At 42.3% G+C, this 22,067-nt stretch overlaps 1 long non-coding RNA gene and 1 pseudogene across 2 annotated transcripts in view; both read left to right on the top strand.

Annotated features, from left to right (window-relative positions):
- The window catches only part of LOC309808039 (3-hydroxyisobutyrate dehydrogenase, mitochondrial-like), a 39,354-nt pseudogene extending 32,602 nt beyond the window's left edge, over positions 1-6,752 (top strand). The window contains exon 2 of the transcript in view: positions 4,679-6,752. The product of the transcript in view is annotated as a 3-hydroxyisobutyrate dehydrogenase, mitochondrial-like (transcript). The remainder of the gene's footprint in view (positions 1-4,678) is intronic.
- The window catches only part of LOC309807700, a 54,576-nt gene extending 33,696 nt beyond the window's left edge, over positions 1-20,880 (top strand). Inside the window, exons 2-3 of the long non-coding RNA XR_014294636.1 lie at positions 14,132-14,196; positions 18,484-20,880. This is a non-coding gene — a long non-coding RNA (uncharacterized lncRNA). The remainder of the gene's footprint in view (positions 1-14,131; positions 14,197-18,483) is intronic.
- Positions 20,881-22,067: the final 1,187 nt, after the last annotated feature.

Below are 22,067 nucleotides of genomic sequence, written 5' to 3'. Positions count from 1 at the left end.
ACAAGTAACTGTTTACAGTCAATGGATTGGCAAGTGGCTTTGGGGTCATTCATTTTACAGTCTGGGATTTCCAGTGTGATCTTTATCTTCCCATGTATACTCTATTTCATACATTTTATTAGCAGCAGTAGTAGAAATGGTAGCAGCAGTATCATTATTATTTAGTTAGAGTAGAATTGTTTCTGTAACTTCTCACGGTCAGACGTATACTAAGCAACACACATTTTGAAAGCACTGGTGTTGGAGTAAATTCGATGTTGATGAGACTAGTCACTGCCCTTAAAGGAGCTTGTCTTCTAGTTGGAAAGATGTGACATATACAATAATCTGAGGCAGTAAGTAAATACATGGGTCTGAGGGCAGAAGATCCTGAAGGAAGCAAGCTGCAAAGAACTCATTTTGAATCCTGGCATTAATATTGGCAGATCTCCTCACACCTTTTTAGGACAGTTATAGACAAAGCAAGTAGGACTGGAGAATACACTACAATGGCCAAAATAAGATTTAATGTCATTTCAGCCTAGGGGATTCTTTCTAGGCTTTGAGCATATGATAATTTAAATGCCACCTAAATAGTAAATTTACTTTAATGCTGACAATGTAGAAAAGATATTTTGCTGCAAGAGTATACACAGTAGTAACAAGTGGATTTTGGAAGGAACTAATATTTTGCCTTATACTGATACTACACTATTGCCCTAGACCTAGCAGCAGCCTTTACTCTTTGTTGTTTTCTTCTAAGACTAAAGAGTTTCTTTATTGTCTTCCACCAACAGATCTCAGAGCAATCTGAGTGCACTGGCCAGTTGGGACACAATTATCATTAGAATTCTTGGCTAGAGAAGAAAGCTCCTAATTTAAGAATGGCTTTTTGCCTTCTGAGAGCTCAGAAGAGCAAATTGCAAGCCATCTACATTTATAAAACATGTTTTAGTATGGAAAATTTCAAACATCTACAGAAGTAAAAAGAAAGAAGTAGAAACTTTCATCAATTGTTCTCATCAAATGTCAATTTCAGGCCAATACATTTTCTCTACACCCTCTCTGAATACTACCGCCATAATCCCCAGCAATTTTAAAGCAAATCCCAGATTTCTTTTTCTCAGTGAAAACGTCAGTATACATATTTCTAAAATGCAAGAACTGCCCTTTTTAAGCTCAACTATGTCATTATCACACATCCGCAAATAATAATAATTCCTTAATATCAACAAATAGCCAGTCAGTTCATGTTTCCTTGATTGTCCTATAAACGTATTTTTATTTTAATAACCATTATTTATTTGATTGCTGATCCAAACACAATTTCTTTTAAAGTATAGGTTTAAAAGAACTCAATTTGCTCATTTTTCTTGCAAGTATTTGTCATTGAATTCAAAGCATTCATCCAGTAGGGTTCCCAACTGTCTGGATTATGCTGATTGCATCCCCTTTATGCTTATATATTTATCATGCTCCTTTGGCCCATGTATTTACTGTCAGTTGGTAGATAGATCTAGAGCACTGACATAATTCAGGTGTGATTTTTTGTCACGTTTACTTCATAGATAATATTGATGAATTCCAAAAGGAACTATAAAGTGTCTGTCTTACTGTGATGTTGCAGCCATTAATGATCAATGTCTAGATCCATTAATTTCTTAAGGGTACCAAATGGTGATATTCTACTAATTACATTATTATTCATTTACTAGCTAGAAGATTATTTCATCAACTACTTGGTTGCCCTGAGTTACAGTTTAATTAGGAAAGGAAGAATAAATGTTTCTTTTATTTTATTTACCAGTTTTACAAAAAACGAAAGAACAGGAGAGAGAAAGGTTGACTGCAAAGTAGCTTCCAAAGATGACTAATGAGGTATTTTCTTTCTTTGTTGTTGTTTTCAGTGAGGTTGTTATAAATATTGATGCAGAGATTGTCCCCTCTTAGGTTCACGGATCCTGTTCAAGTTGGCTCCTGAGTCCTTTCCACACAACCACAGTAGTCTGAAGTCTTCCCAGCTCTCTTGTACGACAAGGTGTAACAGGAACATCTAATTCGTTTCTTATGCTGGATTTGAAATCAGCTATTTCTCCAAGGAGGCATTATCCACTGTGTTTATTCAAACTTGTGTTCCTTCTAGTTTAACCTTCTCTCGAGACATGTTTTTTTTTAAACAAATTACTTACTGAATTTTTTCACCTTTTCAAATCTTGCTATTCTCCAATCACTTCATTTCTGATTTTTTCTAATTTCTTTTATGTTTTTCTTAAAACCAGTTTCTATTCCTTTTAAAATTTCTTTTACTTTTTCCGCAATATCAGGCAATAAATTTCATTTGTTCTGTGGACGTGTCTTTCTGTCACGTTTTCAGGATTTGCTGGAACTTTCTTTTCACCCTTCTTTTTTCTTTTTTTTCTCACTGATTTTCTACAGGATGTGAGTGGAATACTCTTCTGTCACTCATTTTTAAATGAAATAAGTTTCCACTTTAGGAGGGAATCATAGATCAGAATATAATTTCTAGCTTCAGAACTCCAGGGCTCACTATCTTCTATTATTTTCACAACATAATTTTTAAAAATGACCTTAAAATTTCTCAAATCTTCCTCCTCGGCCCTCCTCTGCCCATTTACCCAGGGCTCCTCTTTCTTGTCCTTGTTGAGTATGGGGGTTTGTTCTGGAATGGTGCTTTGGTTTGATAGGTGTCAAGGTTTCACAGACCCCAGAACACTTGTCATCCTCAGAACATTTCAAAGTTCTTGCACTCAGCTGCAAAGTGGAGCCTGCAACGTTCACTCCCGGTTTCTGTCGCTGTTCTCAGTGAGTTTTTCAATCTCAGTGAGTTCTTGAACCATAGTAACCTTTGGCTCCCCTGAAAGAGAGAGAGAGTCCTTCCCTCGTCTTCCTCCCACACACCTTGGGATACACATATGTAGGTCTTTTTCCTGTTGTTGATTTGTTCCTACCTGGCTGTATGTTGCAGTTAATGTGGACACCTTGTTGTAGATGTTGTCTGTGGGTTTTTGATCTTGCTATTCTAGATGCTTTTCTTTCTTCTTTGTGGGGGTGGGGGCTTGTGTGTTTAGGGGAGGGGTGGCATATTCAGGGATAAAAATCTTCTCTGTAGCCACCATCATTTCCCCAGAATCCTCTGCCATTATTATTTAAAAGAAAATCATAGGAATCATTATCCGGATCCTTAGGATAATCATTACATTGTATCTGTCTTTTTTCCAGGCTTCAAGCTGCCTGTGGCTCCCCACGTTAGTATACTGACATGACTGGGCAATGCCTAATTTGACAGGTTCTTTCTGTACTACCTTCCTCCTAATCATGACAGCCTTGTACGCTATACGTAGTCTTCTTTACTGATAGGGAATTTAGAAAATACAGGAAGCCATGGGTTTAATAGCTGAAAGTGGAATTAATGTATTATTTTTCTCAGGTAAAATATCATAAGACTCCTTAGGCCAAAGTTGTAAAATGAAATCGCAAATTTCCTGGAATCATTTTGCAAACGTGAATGCCCACATAAAGTACACTAGGACTTGAATCCAAGGAATAACACATTTTTAGAGCCTCCAGATTTATAAACTTAGTACAATTCTGCATTACTTCTTAAGGCAACTGAAGAAAATAATTTTGTGATCAAATAAATATTGATTTTATTAACATAGTTATTTTAAAAGTTTATAAAGCTTTTAAAAAATGTTAAGGCTCTGTCAGCCTCATCAGTTGTTATTTCTTTTCTAGAATCTTGGATAAAGGAACAGTCGTTTGAGGGGAAACATGGTATAAAATGGGAAGATAATCTAACAGTGAAGATAGTTATATCTCTTCCTGTGTGATGAACTACTCCTAAGCTTGGTGGTTTAAAACAGCAGGCACTTTATCTCGTCACAATTTGTGAATCAGCAGAATGGGCTGGGATCCCCTGGATGGATCTATCTTTCTTTCACCTGAGGTGACTACTGAGGCTGCCATCATCTGGTTGCTGGACTGGGGCTGGTTGCTTTCACATGTCTGGCCATTGGTGCTGGCTGTGGCCTGGGCCTATTCTCCACTAGGTTAGCCAGGCTTCCTAACATGTCAGGTTTCCATGAGGACAAGCCCTAAAGCACGAGTACTCTCCAAGCTTCAGCTCTTGATATGCCATTGGGCCAAAGCAAGTCATGTGACCAAACCCAGGTCAAGGTGGAACAAAACTACACAGGGTGAGAAAACGGGGGGGAGGGGCATTTTCACTGGGGGTCAGTAGTCTAACAAACTGCTGCAATAACTATATAAAGAAAAGGCCCCCGGAGGACAACTGGCAAAAAATAAATGTGTGCGGGGTGGGGTGGGGGTTTGGCATGCGGGGGCAAAGGCAGTAAACAGGGACTACCAAAATCTGAAGATTCTGGAATTTTTGGAAAATCCACTGGGATTAAAGGAGTTACACAACCATGTTCTGACACCAGAAGAAAGGTCCCAGTTGAGCATCAGGGAAGTCTAGCGCTCTTCCTCCATCGCATCAATTTCCACATTTCTTTGACTCAGCATATTTGTAGAATGAATCATGACTTTCTATACATTTTTAGTTCAGTTTTTCAAAGAAATAGTGACCTCGCTTCTATCTGCTGTGCCACAAAAATGCCGTCGAAAAAAATTCCTTCTGTTAAATCGCTCACTAGGTGAAATTGTATGTGTAACCTAGTACCAAAGAGGTATTAAGAATCGCCACAGCCGAGCCGGCCCTCCGCACCACGCACCCTATAGCAGCCAGTGGGTGAGCCAGGAGTCGAGGAGGTCACCGTGGGAAGGAGGGGCGCGGGCAACGTGTCAGCCTCCTTCCGTCTCCGTGGAGCCACCTCCTGCCTCTGGTACAGGGAGTCGTCCACAGCAGCCGTCGGTGGCCAGCCTTGCAGCGCTGTGTTCTAGGTCAGTAGCTTCCAAGACTCCAGTTGGATTCATTGGAGTAGGCAACGTGGGGAATCCAATGGCAAAAGAGCTCTTGAAACATGGCTAGCCACTCACTATTGCTGATGTGTTCCCTGATGCATGCAAAGAGCTGCTAGATGCAAGTGGACCCGGTAGTGTCTTCTGCAGCGGATGTAGCCGAAAAAGGTGACAGAATTATTACAGTGCATCAATGCGCTAGAAGCTTATACTGAAGCAAATGGAATTCAAAAAAAAGTGAAGAAAGACTATTAATAGATTCCAGTACTGTTGACCCTATGGTTTTGAGAGAATTGGCCAAAGAAGTTGAGAAAATGGGAGCAGTTTTCTCGGATGCCCCTGTTTCTGGTGGTGTGGGAACAGCTCGGTCTGGCAACCTCACATTTAGGATGGGAGGGGTTGAGCTGCTGTGGTGCATGGGCTCCCATGTGGTGCATTGTAGAGCTGTTGGGACTGGCCAGGCTTCGTAGATCTGCAGACACTTGCTGTTAGGTATTAGTAGGATTGGAACTGCTGAAGCTATGAATCTGGGACTCAGGTTAGGGCTTGACCCAAAACTCTTGGCTAAAATCCTAAATACGAGCTTAGGACGATGTTGCTCAAGTGACACTTAAAATCCTGTACCTGGGGTGATGGATGGAGTTCACCTGGCTAATTACTATCAGGGTGGATTTGGAGCAACACTCATGGCTAAGGATCTGGGATTAGCATGAGGCTCTGCTACCAGCACGAAGAGCCCAATCCTTCTGGGCAGTCAAGCCCATCAGATCTGCAGGGATGTTGTGCGTGAAGGGCTACTCTAAAAAAGACTTCTCATTCGTGGTCCAGTTTTTGCAAGAGGAGGAGACATTCTGAGTTTGCCCTCTGGCTGTGAACACTGAAACATTGAAACCAAACTGTGTCTTGGAGCCCCTTATGGCTCACTCCACAGGAAAATGGGCTTAATCAAAGGTCAACTGTCTGCTTTTGAGTGTCTAGGTCAGGGGTCCCCAACCCCTTGGCCTCGGACGGGTACCAGTCCACAGCCTCTTAGGAACTGGTCTGCACAGCAGGAGGTGAGTCGCAAGCAAGCCAGCTATAAGCTTCATCTGCCGCTCCCTATGGCTCACATTACCGCCTGAACCCCACACACCCCGCCTCCCCTCCCTGGAAAAATTTGCTTCCAGGAAACCGGTCCCTGGTTCCAAAAAGGTTAGGGACCTCTGGTCTAGGTCACAATAGATCCTGGGATTTTTCACCCATTTTAAACTGCTTATTCTTTTTATCTATTTAACAAACATATCATCTGTAATTTTTTTTTCTGCAAGCCACTGATGGTAACTGCTAGCTAGCTAGCTGATTGGCCTTTTTCAAAAGTTTGATTCCTGAGCATCTTCAGCTAAAACGCTGCCTACTTCACTCAGGATATTATTTACTCCACTTTACAAATAAAACTAAAATTGTTTTCAACAGGATAAAATCTATCCTCGAGGAAAGAAAAGAAATTGGTGTGAGAAAAGGTATTAGAGAAAGGGGAAGTATAGTGAATTACTACCTGTGTGCCTCAGAAAATTTGTCCTGTTATCCCAGTGGTGATATTCTTGCATTGAGATTACTGGTTTATTTTCTAGGAGTTGTTAAAGCAAGAGAACTCCTTGCTGCACGTTATGTAATTTGGACTCTTACAATTATCTTGGTGTGCCCCTCTTGTAACAACTTCCCATACTCAGCAAACTGTTTTTTTCATATTTTTGCTTCCTTGTACATTTTTACTGCATATTTTTTACTTCAAAAGAATGACATCTTTAGAACTGTTTCAGAGCCAGCGATGATATGTGCTTTAGATAATTATTACACTATGCTAAATATAACCATATTCTTTTGAATTGAAATAAATTTCTATGCTGATAAAAAAAGAGAGGCACATTTCATTAATGTTTAAATAGTATCCTTCCTCCTCTAAAACTTAAAATAGGATTCAGTCTGATTCCTAAAGGGTTATTTTCTTCAACAACAAGAGCTGACTTAGGCCATTTCTTGGCAGTGGAATCTGAGCATAGAGGTCTCTGTCTCACTGCCCTTTGATTCTCACTCACGGTATCCTGGGTGAATGTAATGGATGGGTGTGCCCTTATGACTTAGCCCACTGCTACTGCTCCTGATGAGGGTTAGTGGTGTGGGCCACTTTAAATCTTGCCCAGCAAAGTGCTGACATCTGGGGTTTCCTATCAAGTTTACCAGATATTCCACAGTAATTTCATAATTTACACAACATAAAAACACTGATCTTGAGCTTAGGAAAGCATTTCATTTAAACAGATACAGAACACTACTCTACAAAATGGTTTAAAATTTGTGAGCAATTACATTAAATAAACTCTAATATAAATTAATCTAATACAAGTAAAGTAATAGTCGCAAAGCTACTGGTCGCTTCAGAAGCGGTGGCTACGGATAACTTCAAAGTTGTTTCCTCAGTGCATTAAGAGGCGAAACTATTTGCTGTCAACTTCTTCTTGGGGAAGCTTTTTTCCTTAGTTTGATGCTGATTCGCGTTATGAATGTATAGGAACCATTACTGGTTCTTCCTTTCCATATTCAGTGCACCATTATACTTCTATCCTCTTAAGATCTGGATATCTGTTACTGCTACTGTTGGCTGGAGCCTGGCAGGAGGAAAGCTATCAAGAAAAAAGGTCAACAAGTGTTCAAGAGTTTTAGCATACTACTGAGACTTTTTATCTACCATAATCATAAGAAATAATAATTAAAATTACAGCCTGGTCAGTGAGACCTTGAATAAATTGTGGAAGCATCCATGTTTCCTACAGTTTCAGGGGATGGATATTTCCTGTTATTAACTCTATATCCTCTTCAACTGGAACAGAGAGACCTTTCTCTGTTGAAGCAGTTTTGTCTTTTTCCTGGGTATTTTTAGTTTTCTCTTATGATAGACTTGTAAAGCTTACCTACACAAACTTACACATACACGTATAAAGCAAAGAAGGGGTAGAGTAGTCTTGAGAGGACACTGTTTTGTAGCAGGCACACAAGACAGAGGTAATACTCCCTGATTGCATTTGCCTCCCTAGCCCCATCTCCTTTGTGGAAAGCATCAGCATTCTGAGTGGTCTCTGCACCCCACTAACTGGACGGAACACTGCATTGGCATTCTTAGGGAGCACTGATGGTCCCTCCGGAAACTGGTTAGAGCTTGTGCAGCCACAGTGCACAGGAAAGAATCAAATATACTTCATATAACATGCTTACTCTGCTTTGCTTAATTAGCACTTACTCCCTGTAAAAGGCTGATTTCTGCTTTGACAGGGAGTAATCGAACTCTGTATTCACCCAAACCATAAAATTAAAGTTAACATACCTCAGCTTTTCATCCTACTGGAAGAAATGTATGAAATCTAAAGTTATTTTTTAATTGCTGCTGTTTAGAATGCCTGAGGCCCATTTGCTGAACTTGTTAAAGAGCAGTGTTAATGAGGGTAGTTTTCGTTTCTTTCTTTTCCGACCACAGCATGAATTCTCAGCCCAAAGTGTGCCCTGTTTCCCACAATAGAGAAGGGGAAAAGTGAGAGTCTCTCACCACAAAGCATGAGACAGCTACAAATACTTTGCTCCCAGAGTTAACATTGATGACAGTCTTTGTGGAAAAGGACTTCCTCTTTTTGCGGGAATACAGTAGAAATGCAAGTCATATTCTCCATAATTTCACTACTGGAAAAATAATTTCATAGTCCATATATATATATGTGTGTATATATATATATATATATATATATATATATATATATACACACACACATATATATATATATATATATATTTTTTTTTTGCGGTACGCGTGCCTGTCACTGCTGTGGCACTTCCTGTTGCAGAGCACAGGCTCCGCACGCGCAGGCTCAGCGGCCCTGGCTCACAGGCCCAGCCGCTCCGTGGCATGTGGGATCTTCCTGGACTGGGGCACGAACCCGTGTCCCCTGCATCGGCAGGCAGACTCTCAACCACTGCGCCACCAGGGCAGCCCCATAGTCCATATTTTTTATTGGTCTTCTTAAAAACATATACAGTGTTTACAATAAGGAGTAAAAGAGAAGATTTTCAATGCGATATTTCAAGGAGCATTTTGTAAAGGCGGGATCCAGTCCCAACTTTGGAAAATTAACACACACCTATGAGATCAAAGAGTCACCTGCAAAAAATTTTATTATGTTTTTCTTTCATACTAGTTTCCTAAAGGTGCATTGTTACTTCTTGGTAATGTAATAGTCAGAAATGACTATATGGTGGCCATTTGAGGAAGAAGTAGCTCTTACATAAGTGTCTAGTGACCTTATCTCTTTTGATACAATACCTCTTGGTTTCAGAGGCTTGCACAGATTTCCTCTAAATGAATAAACTTAGTAAGATGTTTCTAACTATCAATCTAAAAGTAGATTTAGAAATCTACTTCTGAAGCAGTTTTGTTAAGTAATTATTGGTCAGTTCTCTTTCTGATTGGTACTTCTTTCTGCAAAAGAAATCCCTGTACTTAGAACAATGAATACCACCATCCCTGGCTCCTTGATTATTACACAGTGATGTTTCTTGAGAAAAAAGCTTACCCTTTTTTGGGGGAAACTTCAGTCCATGAAGTAAAACTTCATTAAAACTAGATCTGCTTCTAATGCCAGTGTGATGCAGATCAGTATCCCCTTTCTTTTGACTTTCCAGGCTGTGTGAAGAGAATGGTATGGTTTGGTTTAGGAAGGGTTGTAGCTTAAGAGGATTGCATTATGTTTCTGTGTCACTTTGGGGGGTTTTATTTCAATATTATATCCTGTTCTGTAAAAACACCATAGTCATTCTCTTACTTATTATTAAATAATTAAACGCTGCCCTTTGTTTACTTTCCCCTTGTGATCAGAAGACTCCTCTCCACTCTAGGCCTTGATCTGAGTTCCAATTCATCAGCTTGTAGTAGCTACGCTTCTGGTTTCTTTTTTTTTTTTTTTTTTTTGCTGTATGCGGGCCTCTCACTGTTGTGGCCTCTCCCGTTGCGGAGCGCAGGCTCCGGATGCGCAGGCTCAGCGGCCATGGCTCACATGCCTTGCCGCTCCACGGCATGTGGGATCTTCCCGGACCGGGGCACGAACCCGTGTCCCCTGCATCGGCAGGCGGACTCTCAACCACTGCGCCACCAGGGAAGCCCTACACTTCTGGTTTCTGAAGTCAGTCAGATATGGGTCCCATTTCTGTCTTCATCAGTTATAATTTATTCTCTGATATATGCATACCAGAGCTGGCAGTGACAAACATTTTGCTTCTCCTTATAGGGTTCTGTGCATTTTAATAGAGGATCACAATATTTTAAGCAGAGCTGGGATGGGGTGGAAAGAAAGAGCAGGAAAACATGCTTTTAGGAAGGTCTGAAATACAAATCACATGGAGGTAACTGCTTGAGAGAAAACCACCCCTACCTGAGTATTGTCAATAAAGTAGCACAGGGAGGCAAACGAATCAATTGTTCACTAAAAATGTTTTTCTTTAGAAGAATAAAATTCATAAGAAAGCCTCATTGCAAATAAAATATATTTGTTTTCCTAAAGGAAGATATTTGAAAAGTCGTAGTAAATACCTGCTTTGACCTTCTGTGTCCCTAGTGTTCTATCTCCACTAAGTTTTATGAACACTACATAGAGGAGGAGCCTGAGTCTCAAAGACCATAAGTAAGAGATGGATTCCAGAGCCTTTGCAAGGTCCATTATGCCCCATGACTTCCCATTGCTTGTGCTGTTCATCCAGATAGGTGCTTAGGATACCAGAATGAATACATCTCTTTCGAGAGGTTTTTAACAGACATTAGATACTAAACAAGTACAACACCTAACAAATAGAACAGAATGCTTTATTTAAAGCAGAAACAGAATAAATGCTCACCTAGTATCGTTTAAATCCCCTTTAAATTATTTTTTGAATGAACATGTTTATATTTGAGGGTATTTTCTTATTTTTTCCTAGTTCCCTTTACTTGCACCTCCTTTCTTTTTCTCTTTTCCCAACTGAAACGTTTATGGTTTCAAAAGTAATTACTTCTTGAAGAAAGTTTTCGTGTATACTAAGTGCTACCTAATGGAAGCCATAAGCATAGAGTCTGCTAGCATTTAGAGTGGTATAATACATAGCCAGGTTGAATCAAGTGGGAGAGAAGGTTAATCATTCTTTTAAACTGGCAGTGTTGCCGGAGGTGGATTAATATGCTTTTTGAATCTCTTATGTCCTGTAAGTCCCCTTGATCACAATCACTATGTTAATGGTTGAGGTTTTGAATTAGAGGTGTCTCCTGGGCTCAGCTGGGCCAAGTCCCTTCATCTCTCTGGCCATATTAGGTGATAGTTTTCTCATTTCAATACACGATCTATGTTAGAGGGAGTGTTGACTATACCAGACTTTCAACGTGAGCACCCAGAAAGTGGAAGAATCTCTCTATTGGTGATTAATCATAACTCTTTTCATTGTGAATATAGTCCTTCCCTTAGGTAAGGCAGGAAGACCATGAAAAATAGAAAGTTCTCGGGTGTCTGTGGAAGCTGGAGTGCTCTCGACCTGTCAGCTCCCTGGCAGAGCAGGCTTCGTCCGGACACTAGAGAACAAAATGTGAAATTGGCACCAGCCAGCCTCTCCATTGCACAGGATATCCCTATTTAAATTTGACAACCAGGATATTTTACAATTTGAAATTCTTGTCATCTGGTTTTCTTTAGTTTTTTCTTTGGGTTGAAAAGACTGAGAAGCTTGTTAAAAAATCTGGAATTCTGATGGTGAGGCTTAACCAGATGTATTGAGTCATCAATCAGCAAACATTGACCAACGCTTACCATTCCCCCAGTTACTATACTAAGGACCCAGACACGTCTCAGGTAGTGGCCTTGCTCATTCACTGTATTTACAGTACTTTTTTCTAAATGTAACCAGAGCTCAGGTAAAGACAAGACATTGATTTGAGTCTGAAGTAAACAAAGCTGACTGGTCTGATCCCTTCAGTTTCCAGAATTATTTTGTTTCAGGTAGTAATTTTCCCAGACCAATAGAACAAAGTTCTATCGTCTATTTATTTAATATTTTATCACAATAGTCCTTGCCCCTTTGACCTCTAGTGAGGAAACTTGCATAAGAAACTGAAATATGCTTAGGTTCTATGGGTAAGTGCAGGTAATGATATGAATGAAATTGAAAATGAAAGCCAAAGGTGGAAAAGGCAGTTCTGAATAGTTGAAGTAAGACAGAGGTATTTGAAAAATCAAGTAGAAAAGATACCATAAGGAATGGAGAGCTTCTGGAAGTTTTCTAATAGGTGAGGGGTTGGTACATCTTTTTTTTTTTTTTTTTCCTTAATAACATGTCTGGCAGTTGTATGCCAGAGAAAGTTATAAGGGGGTTGACTATATGCATGAAGTCCAGTGAGAACACTGTTTCTGTAGGCCACTGACGATGTTCTGAGTGTACATTCTATAGTACTAGAAATTAAGTTAGGAAACAAAGGGTAATCTGATGTCATTTTAAATGAAATTTCACAAATGATTAGAGCTAAAAGGTGTCTTTTTTCTCTCAGCCAACACGTTGAGCACGTACTATGGGGCAAACACTGTGCTTATGGGTAAGAGATAAAAGAAAAAGGCCAGAGGAACTCAAAAGAGAGTGTGAGAGATGCATGAACAATGCATTACAATCAAGTAGGGATAGGCTATTAAATAAATAGATCATAAAAATATAAATTTGTAAAACAGAACTTGGAGTCAGTAACCCTTCTAGGGGATATTAAAGAGAATGCCAACAATGAGGGGTCTTGGAATTAGGTTTTGAACGTCAGTAGGAATGTTCCACGTGGAGAGAAGGTCGGGGCATACCAGGCAGAAGGAACATCCTGGACTTGAGAACCAACACAATATATGTAAGTGACTGTAAATGAGATTCTTTTTGACTAGAGCATAGGGTATAAGTTGCCAAATGGTAGAAAATAGAGTATAAAAGTTAGGCTGGAATGAAAGTATAAAGTGTCATAATTCTTATGATGAAAGATAGGTGTTTTCTACAAAATGGGTTACTTACAAATATTTTAAAAATAAAGACCCCGGAGAGAGGAGCACGCCCGAGGAGCAGCCCCCGGACCGGAGCCTTGGGAGCCCGGGGCTGGTGAGTGAGTCCCGACGGGGTAGGTGTTGCGTCTGCAGGCCTGCAGGCGGTTGTGGAGCCTGCGGCCCTTGGAGAGCAGGGCTTGCGAGACCGCGGCTTGGAGAGCGGGGCTTGGCTTTGCCCGCCCCAGGGCCCGCGGTAGAGCCACCGGGAGGGTTTGACCGCTTCCCGGAGGTGGAGGGGCCGGGCTGGAGGACAGGGCTGGCTGCTCCGGATGGGGCTCCCCTGGGACTTGTGAGCTCCGGGTGTCCTGGTGGAGCAGGGTCCACAGGCTCGGCCGGGACGTGCCGCGTCCTCCCCTCCGTCCAACCCCGATCCTCCTCCTCCTCCCGCTCCTGTCGCCGTCTGGGCATCTCGCACGTGTGTCTCAAGGCGCGTCAGCACCTTGGTTGTCTAATGTAAGCGTCCGCCGCCCCCCTGGGTTGTGCCCTGTGGAGTCGCCCAGTGTAATCAGTGCAGGATGAGTCTGCAGGGCTTCTGTCCTGCTGCCTCGGGTGAGGAAGGAAGCGATGGGGCCTGAGGAGGGAGATGACTTGTCCTAGACCCTCACCGGGTGTGCACGTGGGGTCGCTCACAGGACTCCAAACTCCTAGGGCAGGTGTTCTGTCCACTTAAAGTCAGTTTTAATAAAAGATGTTTTTGAGCGTCGCACTTAAGTTTGTAAAGTTTGTACAAATCATTGCAAGACAAGCGCACCTGAGTGTGTCCCTTTATTCTGGGTATCCTGTGGATGTTCTGATCTAAGTTGTTAACAGACTGAGAAGAGGTAAACTATAAGCGTTTTTAAATTTCATATTTAATGATGGAGGTTTATTTTAATAGGATTCAGTGTACACTCACTATGGAAAAATAAAGTATCCCCTCAGGTACCAGAGTCACGTGGGAGCTACAGACCTGAGGGTGGTTGCTCCCTCCTTATTCTCACAGGCCCTTCTGAAGGTGAAAGGACGGGTCTCCCACAGGTGTCTCTTGTGGAGCGCGGGGCGGGTGCTCGTGCACCCCGAGCCGCTTCAGTCGTAGCTTCACTGCCTGCGTTTTCCTTCTCCAGGTCCGCCTCCACTGTCACAGTCCTGCACGTTGTTCCAAGAGCAGCGGAAAATGAATCAGCCTCTGGTGAGTTTTGCTGTTTATGTGTTTACCTGCTGCTGTTCTTTTGTGATAACACCTTGGGAGGCGAATAGTTCAAAAGTTAAAATGGGAAAGTAGGAGTAGGTAAAAGATGTGGTTAGACAAAGTGTAGAGGAGCAGGTCAGTACCAAGTGTTTCTGGCAAGTTCTACGTGTAGATCCCAGGATCCTCTCAGAGCCACAGTACAAGCCTCGTGTTCTTGACATTTGTGGCAAAACACCATCCCTTGCTTGACTTACATTGTCCTGCCGAAGCACTTTTGTTCTCGAGCGTTAAAAGGTTTCCTTGAGGATCCTGCTGTAGGCCGCGAGCCTTCCTGAGTGACAGCCCCTAACGTGTTGACGTTGGTGCCTTCCTTGTACTTCCTGTAAGCTGAGAGCGTGCTGTCCAGGGAGCACTCAGTGCATATAACTTGTCTGTTCGGTAGAACACCGTTGTCACATAGGTACATTGTTTCCAGTGCTCAGTCGAGGGATGCAATGAGGATCATCTGGAAGAACAGCCTTGTCACCCTTCCAGTAAATTTCCCTCTTTGTCTCTTACAATCTCAGAGGGTCGCGTTACACACCATGCAGTGAGGTCTCTGGCAAAGATTCTTGTTTCCCAGCTGAATTGTATCGTGCAGCCTGCGGTCTTGGTTCTGCCCCTCCATGGAACCTGATCCGGTTGAGGTGACCTGGCATCCAGCATACAAAGCAGTGGAGATTTGCCAGTCGTCACCTCAGACCACTGTCGCCTTGCCATCTGCAGAGTCTGCTCTGTTGGTTTCTGTGACAGATCTCTCCTTGCTGTCTTCCTGACTGATTCTTTCTTCCGCCCTCTTTGTGTGTTGTCTTTTCCCCCTTGGTTCATGACTCTTCAACCCGTCTGATCTCACCCTCTGGTGCTTTTCACCTCCAACTCTGTCAGTTCTCCCACCTGGACCAGATAGATGCCTCTGTCCAGCCACTTGCCAGCATCTCTATGGAGTTTGTCCAAAGGGCACCTCGAATTACTAGATCCAGTAGATCCAGAAATGATTATTTACAGCTCCCCTGCCCCTTGCCTTGTCCTGTTGTCTCTGGTGGCTCATCGTTGCATCATCCAGCCTGTCACCTGCCCAGAAAAATGAGTTCATTGTAAAGTCCTTCTCCATCCTCTGTTACCACGTTGTAGTGTGAGGCTTGTTAATGTCGTATTCTAAATGTTTTTTATTTGTTCTCCTTCATCCCATACTTGCTACCATTAAAACAGCTTATCTTTTCATTCCTGTAGTTACAGAAACTTTTCTTCTGTGCCGCTACCTCTTTCGTCCAGCAGCTCAAGTGTATTCTCCACGCTGAGTATTTCTCCTAAAATATGAATCACAGCATTTTGTCTGCATGTGGGAAGCACTTTAGAGGTTCCCTGGGTGACTGGACAAACGAGGTTGCCGTTCCGCGGAGCCATGAACCATCGAGCCCAGCACTGGGGGGAGGTCGTACCTCGCAGATGATGCGTTTGGATGGATCTGTGGGGTAAAATCCTGATCGGAGAGGCTTAGGAGAGAGGAGTGGGAGAACTGGGTTTGTTCTGGTCCCAACTTTTTCAAGACATTTTGCTGTGACGGGGAAAATAGAAACTGGACAGTAGCTGGGGTAGGAGCTGAGGTCCGGGGAGGATGTTGTGTTGTGTTGTGTTGTGTTGTGATGAGAGAAATAACAGTGGGAATGATCCAGTAGATGCGTGTGGGGGAGGGGAGAGCTGCTGCCCGTGGTCCTGGAGTGGGGAGGGGATGGCTGAGCAGGGTTGCAGGTGGGGAAGCCCTCCGATGGCTTCTGTGTTCTCAGGGAAGCAGCTCCTCAGCTGAGGGTGAGGGTGAGGGTGAGGTTGGGGGTTTGAGGGGAGAGCAGAGCTCGGGGGCCCAGCTCCGTCGTGACCATCAGCACACAGTGCGTCCAGCTGGGAAGACTGCACTTGCCTCCCTGCCTGAAAAGCCGTCTCCTTTCTTAAATGCGGGAGTAATTACTCTCTGGGGAGCCTGTGTAATTACATGGGTGCTTCTCGGCTCCAAGCGAATTGAGTGCCAGTTCTGGCCATGGACATTTTCTTCTCTGCTGATGGAAGGGTCCCCAGAGGAAGTGTCCTGCTTGCCTGGCTCTTGGCCTCGAGGACCCTTCACACCATCTAGTGTTGTGTCTTTTATCCTTGACATAAGCATCAAATGTCTTCAGTTTCTGCATGTGATCTTAAGACGCAATTCCCTGCTTCCAGGAGCTTCTGTTCTCCTCGGGAAAGGCACTTCACAGACGTAATTACAGGAGAGGACGGGAATCCTGCCCGTCGATACGTAGGGAACTCCAGAGTGCTGACAAAGCAGAGCCTGCTTTTATTTATTTATTTATTCATTTAAATTTTTTATTTGTTTACTATTTAACTTATTCAGTTTCAGCTGCGTTGGGTCTCTGTTGCTGCGCGCGGGCTTTGTTCTCTAGTTGCGGCGAGCGGGCGCTACTCTTCGTGGCGGTGCGCGGGCTTCTCATTGCGGTGGCTTCTCTTATTGTGGAGCATGGCTTCTAGGCATGTGGGCTTCAGTAGTTGCGGGTCCCGGGCTCAGTAGTTGTGGTGCGCAGGCTCTAGAGTGCAGGCTCAGTAGTTGTGGCGCATGAGCTTAGTTGCTCCGCAGCACGTGGGATCTTCCCGGACCAGGGTTCCAACCCGTGTGCCCACTATTGGCAGGTGGATTCTTTTTTTTTTTTTTTTTTTTTAACTTATTTTATTTTTTTGCTTTATAACAAATTTAATCAGTTATACATATACATATGTTTCCATATCCCCTCCCTTTTGCGTCTCCCTCCCACCCTCCCTATCCCACCCCTCCAGGCGGTCACAAAGTACCGAGCTGATCTCCCTGTGCTATGCGGCTGCTTCCCACTAGCTATCTACCTCACGTTTGGTAGTGTATATATGTCCATGCCGCTCTTTCACTTTGTCACAGCTTACCCTTCCCCCTCCCCATATCCTCAAGTCCATTCTCTAGTAGGTCTGTGTCTTTATTCCTGTCTTACCCCTATGTTCTTCATGACATTTTTTTTTCTTAAATTCCATATATATGTGTCAGCATACAGTATTTGTCTTTCTCTTTCTGACTTACTTCACTCTGTATGACAGACTCTAGGTCTATCCACCTCATTACAAATAGCTCAATTTCATTTCTTTTTATGGCTGAGTAATATTCCATTGTATATATGTGCCACATCTTCTTTACCCATTCATCCGATGATGGACACTTAGGTTGTTTCCATCTCCGGGCTATTGTAAATAGGGCTGCTATGAACATTTTGGTACACGTCTCTTTTTGAATTATGGTTTTCTCAGGGTATATGCCCAGTAGTGGGATTGCTGGGTCATATGGTAGTTCTATTTGTAGTTTGTTTTTTTTTTTTTTTTTGCGGTATGCGGGCCTCTCACTGTTGTGGCCCCTCCCGTTGCGGAGCACAGGCTCCGGACGCGCAGGCCCAGCGGCCATGGCTCACGGGCCCAGCCGCTCCGCGGCATATGGGATCCTCCCAGACCGGGGCACGAACCCGTATCCCCTGCATCGGCAGGCGGACTCTCAACCACTGCGCCACCAGGGAGGCCCTATTTGTAGTTTTTTAAGGAACCTCCATACCGTTCTCCATAGTGGCTGTACCAATTCACATTCCCACCAGCAGTGCAAGAGTGTTCCCTTTTTTCCACACCCTCTCCAGCATTTATTATTTCTAGATTTTTTGATGATGGCCATTCTGACTGGTATGAGATGATATCTCATTGTAGTTTTGATTTGTATTTCTCTAATGAGTAAAGATGTTGAGCATCCTTTCATGTGTTTGTTGGCAGTCTGTATATCTTCTGTGGAGAAATGTCTATTTAGGTCTTCTGCCCATTTTTGGATTGGGTTGTTTGTTTTTTTGTTATTGAGCTGCATGAGCTGCTTATAAATTTTGGAGATTAATCCTTTGTCAGTTGCTTCATTTGCAAATATTTTCTCCCATTCTGAGGGTTGTCTTTTGGTCTTGTTTATGGTTTCCTTTGCTGTGCAAAAGCTTTGAAGTTTCATTAGGTCGCATTTGTTTATTTTCATTTTGATTTCCTTTTCTCTAGGAGGTGGGTCCAAAAGGATCTTGCTGTGATTTATGTCATAGAGTGTTCTGCCTGTGTTTTCCTCTGTGAGTTAGACAGTGTCTGGCCTTACCTTTAGGTCTTCAATCCATTTTGAGTTTATTTTTGTGTTATGGTGTTAGGTAGTGTTCTCATTTCATTCTTTTACAGGTAGCTGTCCAGTTTTCCCAGCGCCACTTATTGAAGAGGCTGTCTTTTCTCCATTGTATATTCTTGCCTCCTTCATCAAAGCTAAGGTGAGCATATGTGCGTGGGCTTATCTCTGGGCTTTCTATCCTGTTCCATTGATCTATATTTCTCTTCCCCAGAGTATATTTCAATAAAGGTATGTACATTGTTTGTTTAGACACAAGGCTGTCGCACACTTAACAGACTACAGTATAGTGTAAACAGAAGCTTTTCATGCACGGGTACACCAGAAATTTCATGTGACTCGCTTTATGGCGGTATTGGCTTCATTGCAGTGTTCTGGAACTGAAGCTGCAGTGTCTCTGAGCTGGGCCTGTGTACCCAGAAGTGGGATTGCTGGATCATATGGAATTTTTATTTAAAAGATTTTGAGAAAACTCCATACTGTTTTCCACAGTGCCTGCACAATGTTACATTCCTGCGTACAATATGCAAGGGTTACGATTTCTCTACCACCTTGACAACTCTCATCTTTAAAAAAAAATAAAAAATTGTAGGCATTCTAACAGATGTGAGGTAGTATCTCATGATGATTTTGATTTGCATTTCCCAGATGATTAGTGACGTTGAGCACCTTTTCATGTACCTGGTGCTGTGTTACGTCTTTCTAACGCACATACACACACACAGAGGGATAGAAGGAACCTTTTGGAAGTGATGAGTATATTACCGTGATGGTGGTGATGGTATCACAGGTGTGTGCATATGTCCAAACTCATCAAGTTATATACATTAAACATGGGCTAGATTTTGTATATCAGTTCTACGTAAATAAAGCTGTAAAAGCCCAGCAACAAGTGGTGTATTTCATGAGCCAGTGAAGCCCAGGTACATCTTGTCTCCTCTCCCAGGGGTGAACCCAAGCAGCCTTTGAACTTGGCTCACTTTCTGTTTCTTTAGTTTCCCCTTCTATTACTTTTGTGTTTCTCCTTTGTTTTCAGATTCCAGCGAAGTGGTTCCCCATTTGTGGCAGCAGTGATTCTGAGTTTGGCTCTGTCGTTTGAAGACTTGATGGTCTCTAAAGGGATGAAGTTTCTACAGAACTAATCTCAGTTAGGTGAGAGGTAACAGAGGATCTAGTTTGTTAGTCTTTTCTTAGTCTTTTCTGTTTGTCTATTTGTCTACTTTGACAAGCTCAAATCAATGAAGAATCTCTTGCCCAATGGGATGAGAACGGCTCTTTAATATCTAGACTGGTGAGTGTTTATTCCTGACCCAAGTCTAAGACTTAAAACTGCAGGTAAAAGTTCCATTTCTCTGTATGTCTGTGTGTCTGTAATTCAAAAAGGTCTTTACCTCTGACAGTGCGAGTATGTAATGTTTTCCTACTTCTGGATCTATTAAAGTAGATTGTAGAGTCTGTTAAATTAAAGGGTTTCTGTCCTGATTGGCTTACAAAGATACAAATGTGCTTATAAAAATTATATATCCCTAAAATTCTCAGAGAGAAAGGAATTAGAACTTCTAATACTTTAAATGTGCTAGAAAAATATTCTTATTGAAATCAAGTCAGGGAATTCCCCAGCGGTCCAGTGGTTAGGACTCGGTGCTTTCACTGCCAGGGTCCAGGTTCAGTCCCTGGTCAGGAACCTAAGATCCAGCAAGCCCCTCGGTGCAGCCAAAAAAAAAAAAAAAATCAACTCAGAAATTTAAAGACTTCAAGTTTACATAATTTAGGTAAATCTTTGACACATGAAGCTAGTTTAATATTTTTGGTTTAATAAAAAGTTATTCGTATCTTATTTATCAGTATTAGGCATACATTTAAAACAATTCTACTTGGGTGTGTTCTTCCTAAATTTATATAGGTGTGCCCATCAACTAAGCTCATATTACTTCTACTTAATGTTTAAGGTTATGAAAACTGTAAGTTTGTGTTTAACCACATTTAGTTTTTATTCTGACAGACTTTCTTTCAACAGTAACTATGTTTTCTACTGTGTTAGCTTGTCGATAAATTCCCAGATCTTCAGTTTACGTAAACCCTTGAACTGATACTAAATTGTGTTACTTACTGGATAATCATTGGATACCGAGGTCATTTGTAAGCAAGACAGAAACCTGAGGCATTGATTACTAAGCATAATCTCAAGTTATATGCTCTTGCTGCATATGTTTACTTGTTACCTAGAGGCTCTGTCTGTGGGTGTGTTAATGAATGTGTTTGTCTCTGCCACTTGAATAAGTTGTGTAAGGGATGTTTGTGGCTGTGTAAAGTTGTGTTATGTGTGTTCATGAGCTGTGCTAGCCTGAAATGCTGATGTGTGATGGGCAGTTGTCAATCATTCACTCCTAGTTTTCTTTGTGAAATGGAAGTAACTTTGGTTCAAAGTTAGTATTAATATACTATGAATGAGGCTTGACCCATAGTGATGTTATCGGCTGGAACAGAACTCAGGTTCAGCTGCTCATCGCTCAGAAGTCAGTGTTCCAGAGACAAGGGTTGGTGGAAGAAGAAAGATGCTTTATTCAGGAAGCTGGCAACCTGGGAAGATGGTGGGCTAGTGTCCCCAATACCATCTCCCAGTTGCCAATGAGAGGGAAAAGGGGTTGATAGGGAAAAGACGGGAAGTCTCTGGGCTGTGCCGGTGGGGGCTCCGTGCAGAGTAGCACAGTCAGCTCTGACCATCCTCTTGAAATTGGTCATGCAGCGGTGTGGTCAGTGTCATGTTGATTGTTTCAGGCACAGTTAATCTTCAATTCCAGTGTTGGTTTGTTCCCATTTCCTTGAGGCCAGTTCCTGGAATTGTGTAAGCCATTGGTTCAGGTCTGCTCAAGATGGAGCAGCTTGTGTCATAGCTCCAGTCTGGTCATCATACAGTTAGCTTTCTCCTCTTGTAGTGGTTTTAGTATCTGCAAAACAAGTTAGGAGTGTGTGTCTGACACTGTTACTTATGTCCTTCGGGAGGAACTAAAGATTCTGTGACTGCTGTTGTCCTAATCAGTAACTGCTTGAACCTGTTCTTTGGTGACTCAGGGGAGGCCTGGGAGACTGCAGCTATTTTACAGACAAGAGGCAGGGGACATGGAAGGGCCCTGCATGGTCCTGCTTGGTTCCAGCAACCGAGAGGTACAACTTTGTATGCAAGATAATGCGATGTAGTTTTGTTTATTAACAGGAACAAAAATCGTTTGGTCCTAAAGTAAAATGACTGATTGTTCCAGCACCAGAAAGAGGATAGTGAAGGACACAACCTGAATGGGTATAGAAAGTTGTAGGAGACGGGTAGAAAGGGAATTTTATTTGTCTGAGCCGAAGGCAGCTCAGTTTTGATGTTTATTCCAGAGATTTTCAAAAAAGAGCTTATGGTTCTCTTAGTAGCAAATATTATATTGATGCAAAGCTGGAGTTTGGTTTTCTCTCTGTACAAATGATAAATTTTTTTCATGGAGTATTGGTCTCTTTAATAAGTGGTTGGAAAAGTTGTTCTCTAAATCTGCCTAAACAGCAGAGATTCTGTATCTCACTGGAAGAGGTTTCTGCACCTAGTTCTGAATTCATCCGGCCTTATTATTTTTTTGAAAATAAATGCACAGGGACTTCC

Source organism: Mesoplodon mirus, assembly GCF_964341445.2.
Source record: "Mesoplodon mirus genome assembly, chromosome: 7".
Taxonomy (NCBI): domain Eukaryota; kingdom Metazoa; phylum Chordata; class Mammalia; order Artiodactyla; family Ziphiidae; genus Mesoplodon; species Mesoplodon mirus.
The sequence above is the reverse complement of the archived record's forward strand: the minus strand, read 5'-3'. Positions and strand labels throughout refer to the sequence as shown.